Raw genomic sequence first — 11,477 nt, forward strand, 5'->3', positions numbered from 1 at the left:
TACTGCAAAAAAATTAAGAACCAGCTTTTAATTGGGTTAAACAAATATTAATTCATGTATTTTATTTTTTACTTCCAAGGAAGCATTATAAATTTTAATTTTTAAATATAATTTAAAAACTTACTTTTAATGTAAGAAATTTCTTAATATATTATACAATCAAAGATTTTTTATTTATAAATAAACCTTACTCAACTAGGGTTCTAAACAACTACGCAATTAATTATATTTAAGAGGTAACGACCATTTCAACAGACGAAGAAAGAAATAAAAAGAATCTTGAAAATCGAGCTATTCATAGTAATTTTACAACAATGGAAAAAAATAAAATATTTCACTGACCCATCTAATAGCATATCCGTCCCAAAACTTTCAATACCGATTAATACTTCATATGCAAGAGAAACAACCAGCAACAGCGGTCCTTCAAATATTGATGACTAAAAATATACAAGCTTGTTTAACTGGTCAATACTAGCAATATTATTACCATTATAATATATATAAATTATTATTTAATGTTGAATTTTGCGAACTACTATTAAAAATTATTAAAAAAAGACACTGCAAAGAATAAACATTTGGAATTATCTGAATTTATGTAGTATATATATATATATATATATATATATATATATATATATATTAGTATTCCTATTTCAATAGATATGCAGCGTTTTAAAATAGTTGCAACTGATATTCCAATGTTAAAAAATACTAAACTCTCAATGTACGCTGACGACACCGCAATCCTTACTAGTTCTTATGGACTTAATCCTATTGCAGTCAAACTTCAAAAATCCCTTGAAAACTTAAAAAAATATTTTATGAAATGGAGAATTAAAATTAATCAAGACAAAACAGAAGCTATAATATTCACTAAACGTAGACAACCCTTGCCTGCACCCATTAAAAGTGAACAAGGGCATAACATTGAATGGAGAGCGAGCGTTAAATACCTGGGTATACACCTGGACTCCAGACTAAAATTCAATAAACATAACTGAACTCCGGTCGAAAGGGCTCGGCGCCATTGCGGCTCTAAAATCAATATTTAATAGAAAAAGTGCGCTTACAATAAAAAATAAATTCTAGTCTATAGACAATTAATCAGACCTGTTTTAACTTACGCTTGTTCAGTGTGGAGTAACGCGAGTAATAGTAATTTTAATAAACTTCAAGTAATTGAAAATAAAGCCACAAAAATAATTTATAATACACCGTTTTATACTAACCTTAAAAAACTCCACACCAAACATTTAATTCCTACCATTAAAGAATACTGTTATTATCAAACCGAAAAATACTATAAAAAAATCTCGCGAGACCACGCAAACCCACTAATTTCAAGAATCGGTGATTACAACAAAGCAAAACTTAAATTTAAATACAAACATAAAATGCCTAAGCACATATTGCTTTGATGCAGTTAAGCTCATCACAGTGTCATCAGTTTCAGGTCTACAGGGCTAGGTTTATTTACCTTTGTATGTGTTTTATTTTGTATATTATGTATTTTGTATAATTTGTTTTTCTCATCTGCTTCATTCTTTTCCAAATTTTTTTTTGGATTTTTTAAATTTGTAAAAGGTTTTATGTATTTTTCCTTTAATTTAGTATATTCTCGTATAATTTATTATTCTTTTTATGTTATTGTATAACTTAACAATTTGTAAACAATGTAAATGGTTATGAACCAGTATTGTGCATTTAATATATCTGTATGCTATTTTACCTATGTCTATTTAAGAAATAAACTTTTATAAAAAATAAAAAATAAATAGTTGCAAAATTGTTTAAATTGTTTCTGTACTGGAAATGTTTAAAACGAATTTAGTAATTAAAGTAACATGGTTATTTATTAAATTTGGAACAGAATTTTGATATAATAAAAAAAAATGTTTCTGTTTAGCAATTTTGACATACATACGTAAATGTATAGTATATATATTCAATATTTTTTAAAATACAATTTTATTGGGATCAAAACACTGTATCAATTTATTGTTTCTTGGTAAAATATTACTGTGTTGTTCTAAGCAATACCATGGAAGCACTCATTATTGCTTGTTCGTTTTTTTCTATGAGTTTATTAAATATTCTAATACGTATTTAACCACGTACAGTTTTAATCACTTGAAAGTGTATTAAAACTGTTGAAAGTTAAAAGACTCAAAAGGTATTAGATTACAACTTCTCAATATGCATATAAAAACTGTAATATGATTACTGTGTTTTATGTTAGTGTGTTTACGCACTATGTATGCAAAAGCGCCGAGTTGGAAATACATACTTCTCGCATCGTATTTAGTTTCTGGTAATAAATTTTCCTGGTGAACACGACCGCCCGACAACTTTGCAATAGCGAGTGATAACAACAAAACTATGGGAACACGAGCATTCCAGTGCCCAGTCAGTGCAGTCGGATCCAGTTATAGCCTTGAGACATTGTTTCTGTTTACCCAATGTTTCCACAAATCGGCATACTCGACAAAATTCTGCAAAATACGGGACAAGTCGTTAGCTAAAAAATATGATCGGTAATCCTTTTTATAATATAGCAAAAAGGCAAATAATTATTAGCTGATCTAAAAGACCACAATTTAGATTAAATTTATAAAAACAATAAAACGCATGTTCATTACAAACACAATTACTTTTAAACACAAAATTTATTTATGCAAAAGGAATAGCCATCATTAGAACATACTAAATTAGATCAAAATCCCTCTGGTAATCTCGTAATTCATAACGGAAAACAACTAAATTGTTTAAAAATAAGCAAACGGAAATTTCACTGTTAAAAACTGTAGTATCAAAGCTAGCACAGATCATGACAAGGCTAAGATGCTAGTTGACGCTTTTTCTACATCATATGAGCTCAATATTATTTCAACAATCGTCCGCCATAGGTTACGAACTGTCTACGATCGCTCAAATAATTCAAGAATAACCAAGTTAAATCATCTAAGCAACCGAAGTCTGAGAACGTTTCATTAATAACTTATAACAAACCTTGTCGAAGACCTTTTAAAAATCGATATTTACGACATCAAATTGTATTCCTGCGTCACGAGATTTTGTCACTATTTTGATATAGTCATCAGAAGGTTAATCAAAGCGGATTATGCGAAAAGAAACAAATTACATTGGTTCAACAAAACCTACCGATATAGTATATTTTTTGTAAAATTATTAATCGTATTGAAATGGACGTTTTAGAAAAGATACATCTCTCTGTGGCCGTATTCGCCGTTATTTTCGTTACCATCTATCTTCAAAGTTCAGTATTAATTACAGCGTATTAAGAGCTAACCCCATACTCAAGCTAATACAAAGTATTTTAAGGACCTGGTAATGATAATGAGGCTTGAAGAGCCAAAAGTAGGCAACTCTAGACATTTCAAAGTTCATGTCAATTTACATCCTACTCAATGATGCCACAAAAAATAATTTCAGGTGCGCTATTTATTTTTGCTTATCCTTGACGATATTGACTCGCTACATTTTTACTACAAAAGCACAGTTATACAAACCTATTTATTTAAATTAGGGTATCACTTAATAGTACAACAGCATCACGCCACTCACTGGTTTTGCTACCAGAGTAAGTGACGCTAACTGGCGAGCTCGTTACCGAGGATGTGGATGAGTCTGCTGCCACCTACTGGCATGTCCAATTACCGAAGGCTTTCGGTCTAAACTGAGCTTTGCATGCTTTCGCGTACACTACCACCATTCTGCCGAAGTGTAAATCTAGAACTCAATAACGTATAAGGGTCAAAAATTCGTTGAATTATTTGCCTTTTCAAACCTACGTAATTTACATTATATTTACTTTGCCAAAAAAAATGAAATAGCTATCCAATTTTGTTTATATGACCTACGATTAAAGGCTATATTAACAAACTAAACACTGGCCTTAATCAATATAAAAGTCTATTGTATAATGTAATGTTGATCTAACCTGATTTATAATCTAATGGACAAATAATAAGCTAACAGTTCTTAAGTACTGTAAAAATACTATCACAAAACAAACTAACCCTCACTGTTGCTAGCTCAATTATACTGCTTTGAATTGCGACCCACGAAAACCGTTCAATATTACATACACAATAAAGATATATATTTATGATCAATACTGGCTACTGATGCCATCGCAATCTTACTTAAATGTAAGCGTCTGACTTTTCGAAGAGTCTGTCACTCTTCATCCTCAGAGACTAAGACTAAGAGTTAGTCTCTGAGGATGAAGAGTTAATGACTCTTCTTAATGTGTAATTATGTATGTGTGTATATATATATACATATATAAATAAATATATACACACTCATATGTATATATTACACACATTAATAAATTAAAATTGAGTATCACAGTTTTCATTTAAATCACCAGGTTCAAAGTAATGTTTATTTTTAATTATAACTTGAACTTTCTCAAAAGTACATGATTAATATAATAGGATCCCGTTGCGAAACTCTGACATTAGCAAAACTTTTTTGTCAAAGGGATGCATTATGAAATTATCCTTTGACGCAATACGAAAACATATAATAAATTTATAAAAAAATCATTTGAAATTCCCTATATCAAAGTAAAGTTTCATCAGCACACAACTAATAATTTTAAAATAAAACAAATAAATCTTTCCTTCGATAGATTTCATTCAAACCCTTGTTATCTAACGTTTTCATCCCGCCGCAGCTGTATTTTATAGGGACCATTAATTCGCATTGAATATCGCACCTGGTGATAATAAAGTGCCATATCCGAAACCGACCAAAACTGATATTAAATCATTAAAAAATATATTTTTTACTTATTAAAACTTAAAAATCGTTGAGTCGGCCGAGGATTTGTATAGAATTTTTATGTGACCAAACAACCCTCGCGGGTACTTAAATTTATAGCCGTGAAATGCATTCGAGCACTGAACACGACGATAAAACACAAACGTGACGCGTTTTCTCTTCGTTCTCTATTCTTGTTTTTTTTTATTTCCTTCTTCCTCCAGCCGTTCTCCTTGGCTTGCGGAGGAATTTTCTTATATTAGCATCTTTGCGATTTCCAACGACGGTCACGCACGGTACGCACATGTCTGTAAAGTCGGGATGATAGCTACCTATGAAAATTAATTATGCCTTTCCCCAAAAAATATCCAAAGAAATTTCTCAAGAGCGCACATCGTTTAAGTATATTTATTTATAAGGGTTGTCGAATAAGAAAACTGCAGGACAATATATTTTCATATATTTTCTTAAATTGGTTAAGAAAACACCTGAATGAAAAACTGTATTTACAATACCATATTATAATACATACACCAGCATTTCGCATATTTAATTATAGATTCTCAGAAAATGGAACAAATAATAATTTTCACAATAAATAACATATTGTAAACCGTCCTCAAAAATTATCATTGCTTTTAAAATGTTAGCGATTTATTTTAATGCACGTTTTTCGTTGTAAGATTATTTTTTTTTCAAGCGTTTAAGTACAATAAAAAGGCTAGAAATATGTAATTATACATCACGTTATGATACCTAGGTGCTTTAAATATAAAACTTAAATTTAAAAACCCTATTAATTTGTAGTTTAGTAGCTAGTAGAACTCAATGTAATGAACAACTTTTCTGAACGAAGTTTGTAATCGTTCAGAAATTGCGAATTTTATTGACCGATTTAATAGCTCCTAGGCTAATTTCAACGTCAATAATTACTGTCGCAAAATCGGACATATAAGATTGTTTTAAAGCAATGCTGGTAGAATTTAGTATATATAATAAACAAATCTGCCTAAGTATGCAATCATTCAGAAATTGCGAATTTTATTGACCCGCTTAAATAGTAGTTTTGCGGTAAATAGATTAAATTAAAAAAAAACTATTTCATTATGTAATAATATGAATCGAAAACAAAAAGCATTTTAATCCTTTTAGTTGTACATTAGGTATATTTAAAAAATGTTATAATCGGTGACTTTCTCCCTAAGCGTATGAATTTATTTCGCATCCCTTAGACCGTTATGGCCTCGGGTCGCTTTGTTGTATGTGTTTTTATCGCTTTCGGGCCGTATACTAAGATGCGAAAAATAATACCATTAGCGATTATTACGGTAAAATGCTAAAAATTTGGGAATCTAGAATCTAGAATGATACAAACGCGCGTTTTCGCATCATTCGGCTTTATAATCGCGTTGGAGGTTTATTTTTTATTACATCCCTATCGGGAACGTATATGTAGTTACCTTTTTCGTCCCTGAAATTGGCTTGTTGACAAGGAAACGTTAGAGGAAAAATATTGTCGTTGTAAATCACCGGGCGGAAATCCTTAACCGACTCATCACTTCCGGCCTATAGGGCCGTAGCGTCCTCGGCCCAAAATCTAAATACAATGAGCTATATGAATAGAGGGCCCCACCTGCCCGACCTGACCAAAGATTATCCGACTGGACTACGCGGAAATTTTCCGAAACCATACACAAGAAAATTACTTTGCGGAAAAACGTCAAAATTTCCATTCGAATCCGACCCTCTTCGAAACGTCAATGTATCGTGTAAACATCCGAAAAGGCAAAAGTGAATCATCCGTTAGTTCAAATAGGATGTTTGCAAAATACATCTGATACTATTTATAAAACATATTTATAAAATAACATAAATGATGGTCTTATGGAAATAGTACCTAATACAAATAATATATATTCCAATTTATATCCTTTCCAATTATGTACTATGCATGTAATAAGGTAATAAAAAATAGGAATATTTCTGTTTTTGTTAGTTTTATATGTATATATATATATACATTTAACAGTTTTCGTTTATATTATGATTCTTAATACGAGACACTATCTCATATTCTTACTAAGATAAGGTCTCATATTAAGCTTATCTTTGCTTTACGGATATTTGAAACAACATGACTTAGAACTTGCTTGTAACAATCTATATACTCGTGTCATTATGTTACAAATACAAAAGACTTTACGGTAGTGGATGTTTCTACCCCTTAATATGTTATACCTTCTAGTTTTACCTTAACTATACACAGGCCAAGTGGCACAACATCCGTGTATTTACGCCACGCTTTGGTCAAGCATTACAGGCTTATTTTTTTATTTCAATGCAGCGATTCTTAACCATTTTATCAAAAATAATATTCAAATTGTTTTTGTTTGTATAAAATATGGATCAGAATAACATTCAGTAAAACAATGCGATAAAAGAGATAATTGTGTAAATTGTTGTGGGGCAAATAAAACCTTATATTTAAATTTAAATGTTCACCATAATTCGATGGTTCGAAATTATTTCATATATAAAAAACTTGCACAAAATTATTATAACAAAATACAATACAATATACAGCAACTAAATAATTTAATTTTACATGAGAAACACAAGTCTGTAACCATGATAATAATTAATGCATAGGGCTATTTAACACATACAGAAGAGAGAATTACTTGTTTTCGAAACATAGACATAAGAATAATTTTGAAGTAATTAGAAAATATCACTTAAGATGTTTCAATAATTATTTTTAAAAAAAATGTCAAAAATATAAAATAATTTATGCGTATTCCTAAGAGAAAATAATACATAATGGGGTCTGAATTGGGACCATGGCTGTTTATATTATAAATGAATGATATAATCAATAATATAAAAAAATGTAAAGTACTTCTGTTTGCGGACGACACTTTAATATTATATATATACATATATTGCATAGGTGTATTAATAAATATTGCAAATATTAGTCAGAATGAAGGTAAGTTCATTTGAAATATAACCAAAATTAAAAAAAAAACATCCCTTATTTCCTTCTCTCGCCTTTCGATCTTAAGACCAGCTACCGCCGTCGGAGACGTGAAATATAATAATGAATAAAAAAGGCTGTGAAGTTTAATTAAAATCAAGTCTACAATATTGAAGCCGCGGTGGAGTCTGTAATTAAAATTCAGAGTAAATTATGAGCTAATAATAGGATGCAAATATGTAAGAGTGGAATTCTCTTTAATAATATATAAACATGAAAACCTGGAAGCTTTATTAAAAAAAACGTTAATTTCTTACTTAATAACTTTTTCAAATACTATCTGAAAAATCAAAATTATTATTTACAATGGATTGTGTTTTCTAAAATTTTACTGGGCTTTTTGAACATATTATACAATAATTTACTTGATTTGCACTAGTACACTATATTTTAAAGAATCACAATAGCACAATACTTAAAATTGTCTTTGTATTTCTATAAAGACACACAGGCTATTTTTACTTCTGTTTTTGCTAACGTTCGCATGACTGTGGTACAGTGTGTATTTAAAATGGTTGTGTAGATATTTTATCCCGCTAAGTTCAAACTTCTTTTAGCAATATGTTTTTATATATGTAACTGATATTTTAAACAGGCAAAATAGTGTGCAAAAAAATAAAGAAAATTGGAAATGGCTATTCGTTTTCACTAATGATTTCATAAAGATGTTTAAAAATAATTTGTTTTTATAAATTATTAGAATTAAAAAAATAAAATAAATGTTACTAAAAAATATATATATTACTATTTAGTATGATATAATTAATTAAATTAAATAATAGACTATCGGAAATAAACTTTTTAAGTATCAGTATAAGTATTATAAGCTAATCCTAAAATAAAATGCTGTTTAATGTGTTATGTACGTGAATTATTGCGCTCGTATGCTGAGAGGACTATTTTCAAAAGTTCCCTAATTCTCTCCAATTAAATAAATTCGTTCTCTTCTCTATTCCATTGTGGTCCAATTCAATAAAAAGTTGTTTCTTTCTCGGGGCATAATTTGAAACCGGCTCCTTGCGCTTGTCTCCTGTGCAATTTGTTGCACCTGGCGCGAGAAAAATCACCGCCAGATCTTAAATTCGTTTTCTACGTTCCAAACTCGTATTTACGTTTTGTTAAAGCGCTCAATTTAACAAGTTTCTAATATTTTACCCTCGTTTATCATAGCGAGCTTTGCCGACCTGGGTACGAAACGGAGCTTAAAGTTTCCATTGTAATGAAAATATCGAATCTCTGTTTTGCTAGCTGTAATATTGCAGTAAAGACTTTTTTATTAAAAACATGTATGCGTAAATTGTTTTATGAATTAGTTTTTATATATACCATACAACATACATAAATATAATTTTCTTTTATATTTAAATGCTTAATTGCTACTAGTGAAAAATAAAGTAGCGATATAAACATAAGGCCAAAACATAAGATATGTATGGTAGGACTTTTTTATTTATTAAATTTTTCACTACTGTGTATTGTCTATATCATTTTTTCTTAGCCTGGAATCTGTAGAAACTTTCTGGTTGAAGCAAATATTTGTTAAAACCTTTTTAATACCTTCTTGTTATATTTCCTCACCAATTTATTGTGTCATTATGCTGAAAATTTTTACCCCCTAATAAATGAAGATAAAGAAAAACAAAAACAGCCTTTAACCATTCTTTAACAACAAAGTCAGGAGAAGAGTAGTGAAGAACAAAACCAAAAAAATAAATATAAACATTGCTAAAAATTTATATAATGAAAAGTACTTCAAGTTTAATTTCGCTTTAGCTCCTGGATGTGAACTATCTTTAAGACCCTGTGCGTAATATGTTACGAAAACTCTATCTATCTATATGAAATCTTTAAACCTTTTCCTTTATGTAGAAACAGTCATATTATTATTTGTTCTTCATGAAATATTAATTTTGCTGAACGATTATTGTTCGAATAGCTGGAGATTTTCCAATGATGTAACCTTAGCGCTTGTATGTGCATTTGATTTAATTGTATTGGTAGTGTATTTTTTTATTTAGATTTATTAAAAAAACTAGTCGACAAACCTTTTCATTAACGAAATATCGAAAGAATAGTGTATATCTCTAAAATTAACAAGTTCAAAGATTGTGTTTTGTATTTTTAATTATAAAACTTTTATAGTAAAATATTGTTTATAAAAGAATGATGATACAGTATTTAGTAATAATGTGACTTTAACTTACAACACAAGCAGTGTTTTTATACAACAAACCCTTCAAAGTATGAGCTCGACCTTCTTAGAAAAACTTTACAGTGTGTCCTTATACCCGTACTAAAAGCTAAGAGGTAATCTCTTAAAGTATAACCTTTTTTGTTGCATTATAAAATCATTATCTAATTATTATTTACACATTCTTACACTGCACTTCCGTTGCTCTCTTGCGCCCCGTACAATTAGTAGGCGTTAAACATTAAAGCTAATGAACATTATTAAAAAATAAGTCTCGGCAAGATTCTCTAAATTTTACAGGTCGTTCGCGTTTCGGAAACTTGGCACTCAGCAAACTTTCGCGAAGCAGCAGTCACTTACTTTATACACGCGGCTTTTCCTTTAAAATTAACTGAATTCAGCCTTTCAGGATTATTTCATTCAGCCACGCCACTCGGTTTTGCATAACTCGCTTCGAACTCGAGCAGCCCAAATAAACGGTTCCCAAACTTGACCGCAAACTTCTTTACAAAGAGTCATTAGGTGGTTGGTGGCGAAAATTGAGTAAAATAACCGACGGAAGGTTTTAAGCGCAAAATAAAATTTCTTCCGGCTGTTTTTTTTTCTTTACTCCATCTCTTATCCTGGAGTAAGAAAAAAAGTTTCCCATTCAAATTACACGTAATCCTCATTTGAATAAACTTTAGAGGACTTTTTTGAAACGTCTGCGTTGGTGGATTTATTGCCGATTAAATTCAATTGATCGCTTCGACGAAAACCTACGTAAATTTGCCGAAATCAATCACGTTGTTTTATTTTAGGATTTCATTTTTTACCTTAATCAAACCTTCCATTTTCCAATAAAATAATAAAAATGTTCATATTTCTTACTTTTACCTGATATTACTATTAATTATTATTTACAATAAATATTACTGTTTTTCTTATTTGTGTAGCCAAAGAATTAATATATCATTGTGGATATTCAACAAAAATATAAAAAATCAAGAGGTAAAAATTGGCAAATCCAATACGTAAATCTCCCTAACTCCCACCCACTCAATAACCCGAAGTTAATGGATGGTGATTAGACCCATAAGTTTAGTTCAGGGATGACCACACTTTTGGGCTTCGCGGGCGACTCGCTATTGAAATTTGTGAAAGCCGTCTATTAGTAGCGAAATTTTTTGCACTAATTTTTAGATAAGCGTTACATTCTGTAAATAATATTATAAAAAAACTGTGCTTATTTATACACTTTAAAATATTAAATCATTATGATTTATTTTCCTGAAAAAAAATTACTGAATTTATACGATCTTGAGAAGTTTCTGGATCACGTATGTATTGACACTGATAATAGACTGCTGCTCCAAACGTCATAAAGCCGCAAATCATCTTAGTCTTCTATTAACTTATTTTTAATCCCTTATGACTGCTTGGGTCTAAATAGGACGCGAAGATCGATATCGG

The sequence above is a fragment of the Plectrocnemia conspersa genome, unplaced genomic scaffold, assembly GCF_051122295.1.
Source record: "Plectrocnemia conspersa isolate PC_06_02 unplaced genomic scaffold, ASM5112229v1 ptg000007l, whole genome shotgun sequence".
NCBI classification, from domain to species: domain Eukaryota; kingdom Metazoa; phylum Arthropoda; class Insecta; order Trichoptera; family Polycentropodidae; genus Plectrocnemia; species Plectrocnemia conspersa.